The sequence below is a fragment of the Prionailurus bengalensis genome, chromosome D1 (assembly GCF_016509475.1).
Source record: "Prionailurus bengalensis isolate Pbe53 chromosome D1, Fcat_Pben_1.1_paternal_pri, whole genome shotgun sequence".
Classification (NCBI taxonomy): Eukaryota; Metazoa; Chordata; class Mammalia; order Carnivora; family Felidae; genus Prionailurus; species Prionailurus bengalensis.
Genome location: NC_057346.1, coordinates 54,999,135 through 55,013,374, shown reverse-complemented (window position 1 = coordinate 55,013,374; position 14,240 = coordinate 54,999,135). Strand labels below are relative to the sequence as shown.

Here is a 14,240-nt window from a genome sequence, read left to right as displayed (position 1 = left end):
TAGATTCCACCCACATCAGCCTAAATAACCCAGAAAACCGCCAGAAGACTAGCAGAATGGTCTCTCTGGAGCCAAGCGTAGATAAGAGGCCCACGGAAGAAGGTAGGAAGCCAAAGAGGTGGTGCGCGCTACACGGACTGGCGGGAGGGAGCCGGGAAGTAGAGGGGCAGCCTGCCTACCAAGGCAGAGCCCCCGAGTCTGGCTTGCAAAAGCGGAGGGGCCGGACTCCATAAGTTCTGACAGCCAGCGGGACTTAACATCTGGAATGTTAAAAGTCAACAGCTCTGTTCAGAGAGCAGGAGGGCGAAGGGACACGGAGAGGGAGAGGTGTTGAGCCCCGGAAGACAGAGCTCAGCTGGGCAGGGAACAAAGGCACTGGCAAGCGCCATCTCCCTCTCCCTCTCCCACCCCACAAAAGCCGAAATCCCAAGGGAACCAGTTCCCGTCACCAAACTTGCTTGCACTGCACAAACATCCAACGCTCCATGGGTCTGCCTCCATCCCAGTGCTGCAGGGCCCCTCCCACAGGGGGCCACTACAGCAAAGTGAGCTGAGCCTGCCCCTCCTGCCCCTGTGCACCTTACAGATCCACCCCGGCTAATATGCCAGATCCCATCAAAGCAGCACCACAAGCCTGGCAGTGTGCAAGTAGCCCAGACAGGGGCCACACCACTCCACAGTGAGTCCTGCCCCTGGGAGAGGGGAAGGTAAGGTAAACACCAGTCTGACTGTGGCCCCAGCCGTTGGCTGGGGGCAGACATCAGGTCTGACTGCGTCCCTGCCCACCAACACAAGTTATTCCAGACAGCACAGGGGAAGTGCCCTGTAGTTCCGTGCACCTCCAGGGACTATCCAAAATGACGAAACAGAAGAATTCTCCTCAAAAGAAACTCCAGGAAGTAGCGACAGCTAACGAATTGATCAAAAACTATTTAAGCAATATAACGGAAGAAGAATTTAGAATAATAGTCATAAAATTAATCACTGGGCTGGAAAAAAAGTATAGAGAACAACAGAGAATCTATTGCTACAGAGATCAAGGGACTAAGAAATAGTCGTGAGGAGATAAAAAAAATGCTATAAATGAGGTCCAAAATAAAATGGAGGCAACCACAGCTTGTATTGAAGAGGCAGAGGAGAGAATAGGTGAGTTAGAAGATAAAATTATGGAAAAAGAAGAAGCTGAGAAAAAGAGAGATAAAAAAATCCAGAAGTATGAGGGGAGACTTAGAGAACTAAGTGATGCAATCAAATGGAACAATATTCGTATCATAGGAATTCCAGAAGAAGAAGAGAGAGAGAAAGGGACTGAAGGTGTACTTGAACAAATCATAGCCAAGAACTTCCCTGACTTGGGGAAGGAAAAAGGCATTGATATCCAAGAGGCACAGAGAACTCCCTTCAGACATAACTTGAATCAATCTTCTGCATAACATATCATAGTGAAACTGACAAAATACAAGGATAAAGAGAAAATTCTGAAAGCAGCTAGGGATAAATAGGCCCTAACTTATAAAGGGAGACCCATAAGACTAGTGGCAGATCTATCTACTGAAACTTGGCAGGCCAGAAAGGTATGGCAGGAAATCTTCAATGTGATGAACAGAAAAAATATGCAGCCAAGAATCCTTTATCCAGCACATCTGTCATTCAGAATAGGAGAGATAAAGGTCTTCCCAAACAAACAAAAACTGAAGGAATGCATCACCACTAAACCAGCCCTACAAGAGATCCTAAGGGCGATTCTGTGAGTGAAATGTTGCAAGGACCACAAAGTACCAGAGACATCACTATAAGCATGAAACCTACAGACATCACAATGACTCTAAACCCATATCCTTCAATAGTAACACTGAATGTAAATGAACTAAATGCTCCAATCAAAAGACACAGGGTATCAGAATGGATAAAAAAAAAAAAACCAAAAACAAAAAACAAGACTCATCTATTTTCCATCTACAAGAGACTCATTTTAGACCTGAGACACCTTCAGATTGAAAGTGAAGGGGTGGAGAACTATCTACCATACTAATGGAAATCAAAAGAGAGCTGGAGTAGCCATACTTATATCAGACAAACTAGACTTTATTTTTTTTTTTTAACGTTTATTTATTTTGAGACAGAGAGAGACAGAGCATGAACAGAGGAGGGTCAGAGAGAGGGAGACACAGAATCTGAAACAGGCTCCAGGCTCTGAGCTGTCAGCACAGAGCCCGATGCAGGGCTTGAACTCACTGACCGCGAGATCATGACCTGAGCCAAAGTCGGCCACTTAACCGACTGAGCCACCCAGGCGCCCCTCAGACAAACTAGACTTTAAATTAAAGGCTGTAACAAGAGATGAAGAAGGACATTATATAATAATTACAGGGTCTATCCATCAGGAAGAGCTAACAATTATAAATGTTTATGTGCTGAATACGGGAGCCCCCAAATATATAAAACAATCACAAACATAAGCAACCTTATTGATAAGAATGTGTTAATTGCAGGGGACTTTAGTACCCCACTTACAACAATGGATAGATCATCTAGACACAGGATCAATAAAGAAACAAGGGCCCTGAATGAGACATTGGATCAGATGGACTTGATAGATATATTTATAATTCTGCATCCCAAAGCAACAGAATATACTTTCTTCTCAAGTGCACATGGAACATTCTCCAAGATCACATACTGCCTCACAAAACAGCCCTTCATAAGTATACAAGAATTGAGATCATACCATGCATGCTTTCAGACCACAATGCTATGAAGCTTGAAATCAACCACAGGAAAAAGTCTGGAAAACCTCCAAAAGCATGGAGGTTAAAGAACACCCTACTAAAGAATGAATGGGCCAACCAGGCAATTAGAGAAGAAATTTAAAAATATATGGAAACAAATGAAAATGAAAATACAACAATCCAAATGCGTTGGGATGCAGCGAAGGCAGTCCTGAGAGGAAAATACATTGCAATCCAGGCCTATCTCAAGAAACATGAAAAATCCCAAACACAAAATCTAATATCACACTTAAAGGAAATAGAAACATAACAGCAAAGCACCCCAAACCCAGCGTAAGAAGAGAAATAATAAAAATCAGAACAGAAATAAATATAGAACCTAAAAAAACTGTAGAGCAGATCAATGAAACCAAGAGTTGTTTTTTTGAAAAAATAAACAAAATTGATAAACCTCTAGCCAGGCGTCTCAAAAAGAAAAGGGAGATGACCCAAATAAATAAAATCATGAATGAAAATGGAATTATTACAACCAATCCCTCAGAAATACAAGTAATTATCAGGGAATATTATGAAAAATTATAGGCCAAAAAACTGGACAACCTGGAAGAAATGGACAAATTCCTCAACTCCCACATACTTCCAAAACTCAAATGGGAAGAAACAGAAAATTTGAACAAACCCATAACTAGTGAAGAAATTGAATTAGTTATCAAAAATCTTCCAACAAGTAAGAGTCCTGGGACAAATGGTTTCCGAGGGGAATTCTACCAGACATTTAAAGCAGAGATAATAGCTATCCTTCTCAAGGTGTTCCAAAAAACAGAAAGGGAAGGAAAACTTCCAGACTCATTCTATGAAGCCAGCATTACTTTTATTCCTAAACCAGACAGAGACCTAGTTAAAAAAAGAGAACTACAGGCCAATATCCCTGATGAATGTGGATGCAAAAATTCTCAACAAGATACTAGCAAATGGAATTCAACAGAATATAAAAAGAATTATTCACCACGACCTTGTGGGATTCATTCCTGGGCTATAGGGCTGGTTCAATATTCGCAAATCAATCGACATGATACCTCATTAATAGAAAAAAGGATAAGAACCATATGATCCTTTCAATAGATGCAGAAAAGGCATTTGACAAAATACAGCATCCTTTCTTAATATAAACCCTCGAGAAAGTCAGGATAGAAGGAACATACTTAAACATCATAAAAACCATTTATGAAAAGCCCACAGTTAATATCATAATCAATGAGGAAAAACTTAGAGCTTTCCCCCTGAGATCAGGAACATGACAGGGATGTCCACTCTCACCACTGTTGTTTAACATAGTGTTGGAAGTCCTGGCATCAGCAATCAGACAACAAAAGGAAATCAAAGGCATCGAAATTGGCAAAGATGAAGTTAAACTTTCACTCTTCACAGATGACATGATACTCTACATGGAAAACCCGACAGACTCCACCAAAAGTCTGCTAGAACTAATACATGAATTCAGCCAAGTTTCAGGGTATAAAATCAACGTACAGAAGTCAGCTGCATTTTTATATACCAATAATGAAGTAACAGAAAGACAAATAAAGAATCTGATCTCATACACCTGCACCAAGAATCATAAAATACCTAGGAATAAACCTAACCAAAGACGTAAACGATCTTTATGCTGAAAACTATAGAAAGCTTATGAAGGAAATTGAAGAAGATATAAAGAAATGGAAAAGCATTCTGTGCTCATGGATTGGAAGAAAAAATATTGCTAAAATGTCAATACTACCCAAAGCTATCTACACATTCAATGCAATCCCAATCAAAATTGCACCAGCATTCTTCTCAAAGCTAGAACAAGCAATCCTAAGATTTGTATGGAACCACAAATGACCCAGAATAGCCAAAGTAATATTGAAGAAGAAAACCAAAATGGGAGGCATCACAATCCCAGACTTTAGCCTCTATTACAAAGTTATAATCATCAAGACAGTATGGTACTGGCACAAAAACAGATAGACCAATGGAATAGAATAGAGACTCCAGAATTGGACCCACAAATGTATGGCCAACTAATCTTTGACAAAGCAGGAAAGAATATCCAATGGAAAAAAAGACAGTCTAACAAATGGTGCTGGGAGAACTGGACAGCAACATGCATAAGAATGAAACCAGACCACTTTCTTACACCATTCACAAAAATAAACTCAAAATGGATGAAGGACCTGAATGTGAGATAGGAAATCATCAAAACCCTAGAGGAGAAAGCAGGAAAAATCCTCTCTGACCTCAGCCACAGCAATTTCTTACTCAACGCATCCCCAAAGGCAAGGGAATTAAAAGCAAAAATGAACTATTGGGACCTCATGAAGATAAAAAGCTTCCACACTGCCAAGGAAACAATCAACAAAACTACAAGGCAACTGACGGAATGGGAAAAGATATTTGCAAATGACATATCAGATAAAGGGCTAGTATCCAAAATCTATAAAGAACTCAACAAACTCCACATCCAAAAAACAAATAACCCAGTGAAGAAATGGGCAGAAGACATGAATAAACACTTTTCTAAAGAAGATATCCAGATGGCCAAAAGATACATGAAAAGATGCTCAACGTCACTCCTCATCAGGGAACTACAAATCAAAACCACACTGAGATACCACCTCACGCCAGTCAGAGTGGCTAAAAGGAACAAATCAGGAGACTATAGATGCTGGAGAGGATGTGGAGAAACGGGAACCCTCTTGCACTGTTGGTGGGAATGCAAACCAGTGCAGCCGCTCTGGAAAATAATGTGGAGCTTCCTCAAAAAATTAAAAACATGATGGATATTGAGGAGGGCACCTTTTGGGATGAGCACTGGGTGTTGTATGGAAACCAATTTGACAATAAATTTCATATATTGAAGAAAAAAAAATAAAAACAGATCTACCCTATGACCCAGCAATAGCACTGCTAGGAATTTACCCAAGGGATAAAGGAGTGCTGATGCATAGGGGCACATGTACCCCAATGTTTATAGCTGCACTATCAACAATAGCCAAACTATGGAAAGAGCCTAAATGTCCATCAACTGACGAATGGATAAAGAAATTGTGGTTTATATATACAATGGAATACTACTTGGCAATGAAAAAGAATGAAATCTGGCCATGTGTAGCAACCAGGATGGAACTGGGGGGTACTGTGCTAAGTGAAATAAATCAGGCAGAGAAAGACAGTTACCATATGTTTTCACTCATATGTGGATCCTGAGAAACTTAACAGAGAATCATGGGGGAGGGGAAGGTGGGGAAGTTACAGAGAGGGAGGGAGGCAAACCATAAGAGCCTTAAATACTGAGAACAAACTAAGGGTTATGGGAGTGGGGGGGAGGGGAAAATGGGTGATGTGCATTGAGGAGGACACCTGTTGGGATGAGCACTGGCTGTTGTATGGAAACCAATCTGACAATAAATTGTATTTAATATAAAAAAGAATTAATGGGTTAACCAGGAAGATAAAGAAACAATTTAAAAATACATGGAAACAAATGAAAATGAAAACATGACAGTCAAAACCCTTTGGGATGCAGCAAAGGCAGTCCTAAAGGTATGCTTTTTTTTTTTTTTTAAAGCATATTCCAACTCAGGCCTACTTCATGATGCTAGAAAGGTCCCGAACACATAACCTAACTTTACACCTAAGGGAGCTAGAAAAGGAACAGCAAATAAAGCCTAGACCAACAAGAAGGGAAATAATAAAGACTAGAGCAGAAATTAATGATATAGAAACAAATCAACAAACAAAAAACAGATCAATGAAACTAAGAGCTAGTTCTTCGAAAGTATAAAAAAAAGTGATAAATCCTGAGCCAGACTTATCAAAAAGAGAAAGGACCCAAATAGATAAAATCATGAATGGAAGAGGAGAGATCACAACCAACACCACAGAAATACAAATAATTATAAGAGATTATTGTGAAAAATTATATGCCAACAAACTGGGCAACTGGAAGAAATGGACAAATTCCTAGAAACTCACAAATTACCAAAATTGAAACAGGAAGAAATAGAAATTTTAACAGACCCATAACCAGCAAAAAAAAATTAATCAGTAATCAAAAGTCTCCCAACAAACAAAAGTCCAGGGCCAGATGGCTTCCCAGGGAAATTATACCAGACATTTAAAGAAGGGTCAATACCTATTCTTCTCAAACTGTTCTAAACAACAGAAATGGAAGGAAAACTTCCAAACTCATTCTACAAAGCCAGCATTACCTTGATTCTAAATCCAAAGACTCCACTAAAAAGGAGAATTACAGGCCAGTATCTCTGATGAAGACAGACAAAAAAAGTCTCAACAAGATACTAGCAAATCGAATTCAACACTATATTAAAAGAATTATTCACCACAATCAAGTGGAACTTATTCCTGGGTGCAGGGCTTGTTCAATATTCACAAATCAATCAACATGATACACAACCTTAATAAAAGAAAGGATAAGAACCATACAATCCTGTCAATAGATGTAGAAAAAGCATTTGACAAATAACAGAATCTATTCTTAATAAAAACCCTTAACAAAGTAGGGATATAAGGAACACACCACCACATCGTAAAGGCCATGTACAAAAGACCCACAGCTAATATTATACTCAATGGGGAAAAACTGAGAGCCTTTCCCCTACAGTCGGGAACAAAACAAGAACATCCACTCTCCCCATTAATATTTCACACAGTATGAGAAGTCTTAGCCTCAGCAGTCAGGCAACAAAAAGAAATAAGCGGCCTCCAAATCACTAAGGAAGAAGTAAGACTTTCACTGTTTGCAGACAACATGACACTCTATGTAGAAAACCAGAAAGACTCCACCAAAAAATTGCTAGAACTAAGACATGAAGTCAACAAAATCTCAGGATATAAAATTAACATGCAGAAATCTGTTGCATTTCTATACACCAAAAACGAAGCAGCAGAAAAAGAAATCAAGGAATCAATCCCATTTACAACTGCACCAAAAACAGTAAGATACCTAGAAATAAAACTAACCAAAGAGGTAAAGATCTGTACTCTGAAAACTACAATAGACTTAGTAAAGGTATTAAAGAGGACACAAAGAAATGGAAAAGCATTCCATGTTCATGGATTGGAAGAACAACCATTGTTAAAATGTCTATTCTACCCAAAGTAATCTACACATTTAATGCAATCCCTATCAAAATACCACCAGCATTTTTCACAGAGCTAGAACAAACAATCCTAAAATTTGTATGGAACCACAGAAGACCCTGAATAGCCAAAGAAATACTGAAAAAGAAAAACAAAACTAGAGGAATCATGATTCTGGATTTCAAGCTATATTACAAAGCTGCAGTCATCAAGAGAGTATGGTACTGGCACAAAAACAGATACATATATCAATGGAACAAAACAGAAAACCCAGAAATGGACCCATAACTCTATGGTCAACTCATCTTCAACAAAGCAGGGACAACTATCCAATGGAAAAAAGACAGTCTCTTCAACAAATGGTGTTGGGAAAACTAGACAGTGACATGCACAGGAAAGAAACTGGGCCACTTTGTTACATCATACACAAAAAATAAATTCAAAATGGATGAAAGACTTAAATGTGACACAGGAAACCATCAAAATCCTAGAGGAGGACACAAGCAGCAACTTCTCTGACCTCAGCCAGAGCAACTTCTTACTAAGACACGTTGCTGAAGGCAAGGGAAACAAAAGCAAACATGAACTATTGGGACTTCATCAAGATAAAAAGCTTCTACACAATTAAAGAAACAATCAACAAAGTTAAAAGTCAGCCTGTGGGATGGGAGAAGATATTTGCAAATGACATATCTGATACTGGGTTAGTATCCAAAACATATAAGCAACTTATCAAACTCAACATCCAAAAAACAATCCAGTTAAGAAATAGGCAGATGACATGAAGAGACACTGTTCCAAAGAAGACATCCAGATGGCTAAGAGACACATGAAAAGATGCTCAACATCACTCATCATCAGGGAAATACAAATCAAAACCACAATGAGATACCACCTCACACCTATCAAAATGGCTAAAATTAACAACACAAGAAACAACCTGTGATGCAGAGAAAAGGAACCCTCTTGCACCCTTGGTGGGAATGCAAACTGGTATAGTCACTCTGCAGAATGGTATGAAGGTTCCTTAAAAAACTAAAAATAGAACTACCCTACAGTCCACCAATTGCACTATTAGGTATTTTCCCAAAGGATACAAAAATACAGCTTCAAAGGGGTACATGCACCCTGATGTTTACAGCAGTATTATCAACAATAGCCAAACTATGGAGAGAGTCCAAATGTCCCCTGACTGATGAATGGATAAAGATGTGGTATATGTATATGTATATGTATATGTATATGTATATGTATATGCATATGTGTATGTTTGTGTATGTATACATATATACGTGTGTGTGTATATACACATACCCACACATACAATGGAATATTAGCCATCGAAAAGAATGAAATGTTGCCATTTGTTTTTGTTTTTGTTTTTGTTTTTGTTTTTTTTATATGAAATTTATTGACAAATTGGTTTCCATACAACACCCAGTGCTCATCCCAAAAGGTGCCCTCCTCAATACCCATCACCCACCCTCCCCTCCCTCCCACCCCCCATCAACCCCCAGTTCTCAGTTTTTAACAGTCTCTTATGCTTTGGCTGTCTCCCACTCTAACCTCTTTTTTTTTTTTTTCCTTCCCCTCCTCCATGGGTTTCTGTTGAGTTTCTCAGGATCCACATAAGAGTGAAACCATATGGTATCTGTCTTTCTCTGTATGGCTTATTTCACTTAGCATCACACTCTCGAAATGTTGCCATTTGTAATGATGTGGATGGAGCTAGAATGTAATACGCTAAGCAAAATACGTCAATCAGAGAAACACAAATACCATATGATTTCATGCATTTCATGCATTGAATTTAAGAAACAAAACAGATGAACACATGGAAGGGGGGGTAACAGAGGAGAGAGGAAACAAACCACAAAGTGACTCTTAATGATGGAGAACAAACTGAAGATTGATGGGGGTAGGTGGGTAGGTGGGCTAATGGTGATGGGTACTAAGGAGGGCACATGTGATAAGCACTGGGTGTTGTATGTAACTGATGAAACACTGAATTCTACTCCTGAAACCAACATTGCACTGTATGTTAATTAACTAAATGTTAAATTAAACAAAAAAGAAAAAGAGAAAGAAAGAAAGAAAGACCTACCCTAGGGAGAAAAGCCAAGAGTTAATCAAGGAAAATTCCCTACTTTTTGGAATTGGGTGACTTGGCAATATTTTTCCAGCACAATTTTAGAATTACTATGGACCAGTAACTGCTTAGAGCCTCCCATTTCCCCCTTTTGAAATCATATCACAACTTTACTAGTTTCTGAAACCCTGGAATGGAACATGATGCTGGCACTGGATAAGACTTCTGGCAGTGCTGGATTTGAAGTTACCATTATTTTGCTTTTGAGAGATATGTGTAACTGAAGCCATTAAGTGATCTGTAATAGATTGGTGACAAAAACGGGCTCATTTCTTTACCCCTTCCTTTGTCCATATCCTCCACAATGTGACTTTGAAGTCCTCTCATTAAAAAAAGTCTATTTTCCTACTCTTTTAAGTTGATGTTGTGAATTGATGTGTCCAAGAGAATGTGGCAAAGGATGTGCCAGTTGCAAACCTAGGCCTCAAGAGACCCTATATGCTTATGCTCCCTCTTTTGGGAACCCATCGTTCCTATTTGAAGAACTCCTAACTAGCCTGATGGTATGAGTACAAGAGTAACCACAGGGAGGAGAGCCCAGTTATAAAAGTCAAGTCTTGCCCTAGGCCACCGTACAGGCAACCAGCCTAAAGCATATGAAAGAATTTAGTCAAGTTTAAGTGCAAGTTAGCAAGAACTACCTGCACGACTTTGCCCTAACAGGATGCAGAAATATATTCATAAACAATAATAAATGCTATTGTTTTAAGCCACTGAGTTTAAGGATGGCTTGTTATGCAATGATAGCCAACATGTAATAATCCTCTACAAATCTCAACTGCAAGCTAAGTAACAACCAAATCTTCAATAATTCAGGAATTTCAACAATCCTCTCTTTAAGTAGGCCAGAACCCAAATTATCATTTTGGGTTCTTTCAACTTAAGATTTTGTTCTTAATGCCAATGCACAAAGGAGAGGATGAGATTTGGCAAAGTTAAGAGAAAACCCACTATTTACAACAGAAAAGTATCTGATTTTTACTTAAATGTTCCATGCATAAGTTCATAATGGCTCGATTTAAAAAGGATATAACCCAGAGAAAGAGAGATCAGTTGCTTTTACGTTTTGGGAATGTGACAAGTTCTCTCTCAAATATGTACATATATCTCTAATCATGGAATTTCTTGAGCAAACAGCCTCCCATGTTAAAAAAAATCTAGACTTTTTTTAAATGTAAGGAGACAGATAATCTATCGTCTTCTAACATTTGCTATATGTCTGTGCGTGTGTTTAACATAATAAAAATTTACTATAATGAAGCTAAAAACAGAAGAGACAGTGAATTTAGTGTGACCAGTTGCAAATTTTGGTATGTCAAAGAAAGATCTTGTGAACAAAAGCTCTGTGACAGGGAGGGTGGTAAACTGCTCAAATACTGAATAAAAGGCAGTATTTTAACCAGCATCATTACCACAACCATTTCCCACATGCCTACATATCCTTTGAATTCATTAATATTTAGGGAAAGATCAGTAAACATCGTTTCCCTTCCAAACATCTCTGATTTCCAAACCCATATAGCCAACAGCCTGCTGAAATCTTCACTTGATTTCTCACAGATCTCTCAAAATTATCCCAAAATGAACCCCTGCTTTGCCCTCCCAAACCTATTCCTTCTCAAGACCATCCCCTCTCCGCAAAGGGCACCACTGTTCACCCGTTGCTTGAGTCAAACACCAGAGTGCATTTGCCAGGTTTGACAAACTAGAACAGGACTTAGGCTCCCTCCAAAAACAACTCAGAAACTGGACACAAGACAAGAAACAACTATTTTCAGATGTTGAACACAGGCAGCGTTCGGCTAGGATCGCCCAGAGAAACAAACGAGCTGAGCACTTCCTTCACACCTGTCGGGACTTAACGCACACGCCCACGACAGGCCAGCCCTGGACGCCAGCCGAGACCCTGGGCCTACCCGGCTTGGTGCTCCTGTCGCCACCCGAGTGGGACAGGTGGAAGCCCTCTGGTCTCAGCTTCCTCCCCTGAACACTGGGGTGATGGCAGCTTCAGGTTCACCAGACGTAATGAGCTGATTAGGTAAAAGTGCCTCACGTTGGCTGCCAACTTGATAATATTAATGTAGTTTCTGGAGATGCTTAAGAGGTGGAGCTCAGAGCTGGACACGGTACTTACAGCGACTTCAAAGCCCCAAAAGCAAACGGGAATTCCCCACCGCAGACCAGCGTCTCTCAAGATGGACGCCTGGTTGAAGAAGGCAGTGGAGGCTGGCTGTGTCGGGTGGGCGTGGCCAGGGGCGTGGCCTTCGGTGCTCTATCAGCCCTGGAGGCTGAGTTTAAGGCACACCTGCAACCTTAGCTCTGAGCAATGCGTTTAAAATGTGTACTTAGGGGCGCCTGGGTGGCACAGTCGGTTAAGCGTCCGACTTCAGCCAGGTCACGATCTCGAGGTCCGTGAGATTGAGCCCCGCGTCAGGCTCTGGGCTGATGGCTCGGAGCCTTGAGCCTGTTTCCGATTCTGTGTCTCCCTCACTCTCTGCCCCTCCCCCATTCATGCTCTGTCTCTCTCTGTCCCAAAAATAAATAAAAAACGTTGAAAAAATAAATAAATAAAATGTGTATTTAAAGTATCTTTCATTTTGCTTCTTTTAGAGATAACTTCGGGGCACCTGGGTGCCTTAGTAGGTTAAGCGTGGACACTGACAGCACAGGGGACTGCTTGGGATTCTCTCTCTCCCTCTCTCTCTATCCCTCCCCTGCTTGCACTCTCTCTCTCTCTCTCTCTCTCTCAAAATAAATAAACTTTAAAAAAAAGAACTTCAGCGTAATTTTAGTTTTTGTTAATTATTTAGTTCAGGGATTAACTATTTTTTGTAGCCCAGTTATTTATAGATTGTCTTTTTTTAATTATTTTTGTCTCGTCTTTTTTTTCCTAACCTACTTCAAACAATGGGCCTGTTTTAGTTTTGTTTGTTTACTCTTTGATTCCTCCAGCTATTTCTCTAGCTCCGACCTCATTTCTAAGCTCTAAGACCATCATATCCAAATGTCTGCTGGTCATCTTTATCTGAATGTCCTGTTGGAGACACCTCAAACTCAATAATCCGGACGCATATTTTTCCCTTCAAATTTGCTCCACCACCTGTGGCTCCAAATTGCTAAATGGCAAGAACTGAAACCAACCCTCCATTTTTGATTCCTCCCTTTGCTTTGCAGCCCCCCCTCCCTCACACACACTTCCTATCCATTTCTCCTAGTCATTCCCTTGTTGCATTTCAATGCCCACTAGGCCCCTAGTCATCTCAGTAGGTACCAGCTGCTTAGTACTTGCTGTGGTAAGGGTTAAGGTCGTTATGGGAGTAGACTCCCAAAGAATCTCACTGCTTCCAGTTTACGTTTCCCCAAATTTGCCTTTCAAAGAGCAGCTAGTGATCTTCTAAAAATACAAATCTGGCCACGTTTAAAATTCATTCCTAAGGTTAAAGTTCAAGCCCCTTAATTGGATACTGCCCTTCTCTCCAGCTTCTTTCTCCCCCTACTCTCCTCCAACCCTACTCATATTGAAACTCCAGCAAAACCAAACCTCTTGCACTACTTACGCCTCCACACCATTATGTATCTTTCTTCATTCGTGTTGTTCCTACTGCCAGGCTTACTCCCTTCCCACTCTTGACTTTTACCTAGCTAACTCCTTTTGTTGGTGTAAGACTCAGCTCAGGAAGCCTTCTTTGATCATCACCACCTATTCCTTACCACCAGGCCCAATTAAGTACTTCCCCTCCTTGTCCCATATGTCCCTCCAAATTAGCTTCTTAGTACTATATTAGCAGCATTGATTATAATTACCTACTTTGTTTTGCTGAGATTTTAATTTCTGCTTCCTCCCTTTTAAGTTCATCTGCTTGAAGGTGAGACCATACCTAACTCATCACTTCTTCCCAGTGCTTACTGTAATGCTTGGCACAATTGATTAAATAAATAGAAGCTACAGAGCCATCAACCCTTAAGCTGAGTAAGACAGGCTACATTTTTTTCTGACCTACCTGTGTTCCCTGGAGTATACCTCCCAATAACCAGTTGGGAGGACTTGACCAGAAGAAAGAATGGTAGCTTGGATCAGGGTGGTAATAGCGTAGAATAAGAAAAGTAGCTTGATCTTTGAATGTTTACCCTCCTTCTGCTAACTTCTATTTGGGGACCCGAGATTAACCCTTGACATAGCAGTACTAAACTGGTTGCACCCACTGAGATTAGGTAACAAT

The 14,240-nt window shown here is 40.1% G+C and overlaps 1 protein-coding gene across 3 annotated transcripts in view; it reads right to left on the bottom strand.

Moving 5' to 3' along the window:
* GDPD4 (glycerophosphodiester phosphodiesterase domain containing 4) overlaps positions 1-12,245 on the bottom strand; it is a 157,529-nt gene extending 145,284 nt beyond the window's left edge. For all 3 annotated transcript variants that reach the window (XM_043580148.1, XM_043580150.1, XM_043580149.1), the window contains exon 1: positions 12,155-12,245. The gene's annotated coding sequence lies outside the window, so the exon portion shown is untranslated. The remainder of the gene's footprint in view (positions 1-12,154) is intronic.
* Positions 12,246-14,240: the final 1,995 nt, after the last annotated feature.